The sequence below is a fragment of the Emys orbicularis genome, chromosome 1, assembly GCF_028017835.1.
Source record: "Emys orbicularis isolate rEmyOrb1 chromosome 1, rEmyOrb1.hap1, whole genome shotgun sequence".
Lineage (NCBI taxonomy): Eukaryota > Metazoa > Chordata > Testudines > Emydidae > Emys > Emys orbicularis.
Window position 1 is genome coordinate 218,160,332 of NC_088683.1, and position 6,052 is coordinate 218,166,383.

Sequence of the window (6,052 nt, forward strand, 5' to 3'; positions counted from 1 at the left end):
ACATCACAGTTTGTAGCTGCTAAATTTCTTGAAGATTCCCACTGAACTTGATATGCTCCAGACCAGGGGTGAATAGGACTTTCCATGCAATTGCAGCTCTGGGCTGCTATTGGACATGCCGAGTCTGGATCTGGGAAGAGAAGCAAGAGAAGGAAACCTGCCTCACCTGCACTATCAATGACCTCTTCTGGGGCCTCCCAGCATGGAGAAGGAAGCCACCTGTTTTGAACGTAGAGAGGATAAGTGCTTTACCTAATGTGGGGCAAGGGGAGTAGATTGGAACAAGGAGCCTGGATGCGGAGACTGAAGCTCAGGGTTGGCATGGGGGAAAGGAAAACTGGGAGTTTGGGAGGAAGGACGGGCTGGGGGATGAGACTGGGACCTGGGACTGATACTGGGACTAAGATCCAGGGATGGTGAGACTGTGACTGGCTGGACAAGGAGAATGAGCCAGCGAAGGAAATGGAGGGTGTATAAACTGTGAGCCATTTGATGGTGGTGGTGAGATTGAGATCAGATGAGGAGCTATGGGGACAAGAAGACTGAGAATGAGAAGCAAAGGAATGGAGGGGGAGGGAAGGAGATGGATCTGATGGGGGGTTGAGGTGCAAGGGAAAAGCTAGGACTAGCTGGGTAAAGAGATTAGGACAAGGACCTCTAGGGGGCGGGAGGAGGAAAGAGACGCTGAGTTTGGGGAAGAACTAGGGAAGGAGACAGGGACCGGGAGACAGTGTGGATGGGAATGTGGGCGGGGTCTATCAATTGCAGGTCAGGGTTTGGAGAGAGAGAGAAATCAGATGAGGAGCTTCAGGAGGGAAGGAACTGGGGCTGGCAATTGGGAAGACATTGGGACAGAGAGTCCAGAGGAGTGAGATTAGGAAACTGGGATGAGAAACCTGAGGAATGAAGACTAGGACTGGAAAGACAAGGTGAATAGGACTGTGATGAGGAGCTAGGGTGGGGACTAGACAAGACTAGGACAGGAACAGGTTGGAGGGGAAAGATTAGGGATAAGTTGGAGGTGTTGGACGGTAGAAAGGGTCACATTGTGGGGTGGGGAGAATGGGCAGAAGAGTGTATACCTTCTAGAACACACTCCCCTCTAGAGTCTGGAATGCAGTCCAAGATTCCTGAGTCTCACCATTCCTCTGCTGTCAGCAAATATCTGTGAAACCCACTGGCAAAATGTCCCATCCCCCACTTCCACTGTGCCACACAGAAGACAACAGCCTGCTACTGCTGTCACATATTCGGTTAGCTCAAGTGGCTGAGGTCTGTGTCATGATGGAATTTCTGTTTTTTTTTTTCAGTTTGCTTTTATAAACACCTAGGAAATTACACACAAAAATACTACATTAAAGGAACATAACTAAGGCTGCAAAGTCAAACACTCAAATTAGAATATGATAGAATGAAAGTTACCTAGCAGGAACGAAGTTCCCATGGTAAAGGAAGTTGAATGCTGCCCGGGGAATTGAATTATATTCTTGCCTGAGCCACAGAGTTCCTATGTGATGCTGGTCAAGTCACGTAAACCAAACTTTTTACACGTAGTTACTAACTAACTTAGGTTACAAAAAAACCTTCACAGAGGTTTTTTTTTTTAGGCCTGGGGCAAAATCTGAATCTGAGCCCTCCAACCCTTCCAAAAATATTACCCTGAGGGTAAGCCTGGGGGGAGAAGTTGGAGAGTGAGCTCACGCTGCAATGACAGCTCCTGTCCTGCAGGTCTGGGTCTGGATTCGCAGTCCAGGAGTCGCAACTTGGCATGCCGAGTTGCAGCACTATTCAGCTTTAGCCTGGCTACCCTCAGTCATCATGAAAACTCAGTTTGTGAACTCTTAAATGAGGGGGACCAGGGCAAACTGCCCCTCTCCTCCTCCCAGGTGGCCCTTATTGTGTGGTCCTTATTATCTGGGTGCGTGTGTTGAGGTGCCTTGTGATCTGGATGCCTGTGATCTGATTTGCACAAGTGCTGAGCACTCACAGCTCCAGCTGAAGTCAATGGGAGCTGTACTCTGAACATATAAATTGCTATATAATGCTAAGTTCTCTAAAAAAAATCAACTCCTACATGTCTCAAATTAGGCAAAATCAGTGGATACTTTTTACCTTAATTTTTCTGTGCCTCAGTTCCTTATCTGTCAAATGGGGATGATAATACCCAGTCTTCTCCCAGGGAAGTTGTGCAAATAAATTAATGATAATTAGTTAATGAAGGGCTTGAGTAGTGTAGTGATGAGAGCCATAGAAAAGCCCAGGAGGAAACTGATAATTCTGTCTTCAGAGCAGAGTTTGACTAGTGTGCTGTAAATAAGGCCTAGGGCCACACAATTAACAATGAGGATAAAACAAAATATTGAATTGCTGCTCATTAAGTGAGCACCGTACATTCAGTGCTCTGAAAGAGGCAGTGGTCTGTGAAAAACAGTATGTGATTATGTAATTAAAGACTGCATCATAATGCATACAAATACAGGGACAAATCAAGGTGGCACAGACAAACTAAATGCTGGCATTTCCTAACATCTGATTGCTTGACTTTGCAACCTTATTAAAGTTTTTGAGAGAGAGAGAGGGAGAGAGAGAGAATGTGAGTGTGTGTGTGAGAGAGAGAGTAATAATAATTATACAAAACCTTATTCACAGCTCATTGAAGTTAATGGAAAAACTCCCATGCACTTCAGTGGGCTTTTGATCAGGCCCATAATTAAATTAAAAGAAATCAGTATGTATGTTGACATTCTGTATTCTTGCCATTTCCAACTAGGAGCATTAATAAATGCTGATAGTTCTCCAATTTCCTGTTAAAGGTTTGAGCCCTGATGCTGAAAACTTCTCCACTTTGAGATGCATTGAAGACTGTGGCGCTCTGTGTGAGGGACTGTCTGCACGGAGCAGCTAGGCAAATCAGGCTCCTAGGCCTTGATCCTCCAATTGATTGTGTGATGATGCATACAGCTGTTTGGAGCCTTCATGATCAAATACAGCAAAACATATTTATTTTAAAGAGTGCCTAACTTTGTACAGCAACATTCCTCATGGAGAAAGAGAGAGAGAGTGTGTCTGAATTTTCCAAGTAAATTATTTGTTGTGAATTACTTGCTACCTAACACTTGCTTATCATTCCACCCAGATACAGAAGTAAACAAATTATTAATAAATAATTTAACTAAATTATTGTTCAAAAATATTTAGAAATTTCAATAAAACCTAATTTTGTTAACTGTATCAGTCTTTGACCTTAGATTATGTTTAACCCAGGATATGGTAATTAGTCTTTAAGGGCCCGAAGGTGCCAAACTTTATGTGGCATACCTACCTATGCAGACAGTTCTATTGATTTTAATGGGATTACTTATAGAGTAAGGTACTATCCAGTATTAGAAAAATGGCACAGTCTAGTCGCAAGCAGGAAACACTCTCAAATTATGATCTAGTGGCTAAGTCATCAGGGGCCTGATTCAAAGCCCATATTAACATCAGTGGTGTTTGAATCAGGCAATTGTTCTATATGACCTCAATCACCTCATATGATTTTATGACTCCAATAACCTCATTGTGTGGGACCTGAAAATCTTTTAATGTACTTATCCTTACAGTGCCCATGTGCTGTAAGGAAGTATTGTTATCCCCATTTTACAGATGGAGGAACTAAGGCACAGAGAGACTAAGAGCATGTCTAAGCTGTGATTAAAAAATCCCCGTAGCACTGAGTCTTCGAGCTTGGGTCAGCGGAATCAGACCAGCAGGGCTCTAGATGTGGGGTTACAAAATTGCACTGTAGACATTAGTGCTTGGACTGGAGCACAGCAGCTCAAGACCCATGAACCTGAGTCAGCTGACCCAGGCCATTTATCACAGTGTAGACATCCCCTGAATTACTTGTCCAACATCACACAGTAAGTCTGGCAGAGCTGGGAATCAACCTTAGTTTCCCAAGTCTGTCTAGTACCCTAACCACTAGATCATCCTTTCTCTCATGGGTACTGTTTCTAGCTCTGGTTTCAGACTTGCTGCATGACCTAGCTAAGCAATTATATATTCCCCAGTACCATGGGATTTGAACACTTTGGACAAATCCTTTAAGGGACATTGTGTAGCTAGAATAATTCATGAAAGTTTCTAAAGCACTTTGGCATCTTTGATTGGAAAGGGCTGTATCATAGCAAAGCATTAAGTACAGTGCCTTGTGCACTAGTGCTAATATAGGAGCAAAGTAGAATATTGGCAGGGTGTGGGATTGAACAGAAAACATGTTTAAAAAATTCAATAAACATTTTGTATTGAAGAAAATTGTGCCTTAATGGCTGAGAAAAGTATTAGGAAATTTTATCAGTAATTACAGTGTGGAAACTGCCAATGCATGAAAAGAAAATCGAGCTTCCTTCAGATACTTATCACTGGTGTTTAGAATTGTTTGCCCTGAAGTTACCTTTTTAATTATTGTGCAGATCTTTCAATTAAATGTTGGGGTATGAAAATTAAGTGACAATTTTAGTTGTTTCTGAAGCAGACCTTAAGCTATACTATTGAAATCACAGTCATAGGAAGTGGGAGAATTTTTGTCTGTTGTCCTAATTATATAAGCTCCACTCTCTTAGAAATATTGGGAGAGTTGACAAAAAGGGTGACGCAAACAGTGTCTACAAGTGATTAATGCGATAATAGCTAATATTGAAAATGTAGTTGAAGTCCTATCTCTCCCTCTCACAAACTACTGTTTAAATGAAAAATTGCCAGTAATATCAGTTGACATTCCTCCCCCTGCCCCCAGTGTTCAGTTCTCAATCCACATTTTTGCTGGCTGATGTAGTGAGATTGGTAGGCAAATGAGGCATTTTTGCTCCAGCTTGCTGAGCATCTCTGTTTTGGATGTATTTCAGACCTTTTGGAAATGTAGAGCTATTCGCCATGGGAAATGAAGGAATTCAAACTATTCATCTTACCCTTTTAGGAAAAAAAGGTCTGTTGGTCTGTTTCCCCCACCAACGCTTTTCAGGGATATTATGTTGGAGAAGATTAGAATAATTTTAATTAAATAACTATCAGCTTGACAACTCTGCTTTCTCTTTTGTGACCTTTACAATATTTATGTCATCTTTGCCTGTTTTTAATCGTCGTCGAGTGCCCTGTAGGTTTGCTGAGTTCACTAAGATTTGTGGCTTTTCTGCCATTATCACAAACATGACTAAATGATTCTGACCAGTTTGGAGGGGCGGTTGGGGAAATGACAGAAGTCAGAAAAATGATACTACTCTTTACTTAACAATGCATGTTTTAAGCGGATAAGTCATCTGATACTGTAGGTGTTAATATAATGTTTAAGGAAATGTATTATCTAATTTAATCAGGAAAACATACAGTTCTGATCAAAAATATATTTTTTAATTTCTCATTCAGTTGTTCTTCTCTATGGGCTGGGATTCAAAAGAGAAAATAATAAATATTTCCATTTTTTTTCTTTTTAATTAGTCCTTTAAAGTTAGGGCTTGCAGTCTCTAGGTTACTTTCTTAGCAGCAGCCTGGTACAGAACCATCTCCCCTTTGCTATGCTAGACCTTTCTGCCTCTGCTTCCTTCTCTGTACTCTCCCCTTTATAACAGGTCTTGTTTCCCCTATTGGTTTCAGCTATGTGTGCCTGTTTCCATAACTGGCAGGTCTGGCAGCTGCACAGGGATATAACCAAGCTGTTTCTTGTAAATGGGGGTGGGGGGGAGGTTCTCCTCCCTTCTCTGTCTAAGATTAGTATGGGGTTGGTAGACCCCATTACACTTGGAGTAAAATTGTACAAGTTAACACTACTGGTGTTAACTACTACATGATTTATGCCCATTGGGGAGATTGCTGTAATCCTTAAACTCTGTGGGAATTGCAGAGCAGCTCTGCTGTCTCTCACTGCCTGGATTTGGGAGGGCTCTGTAACCTTGACCAACTATAGAACTCCCCTGCACACACCCCATTTACTTGCGTTGTGCCCAAAGACCAGTATATGGCCAGAGGTCCATATACTCTGAGAGAGTTAAACATTGATTTTGCCTTTATTAGTTTA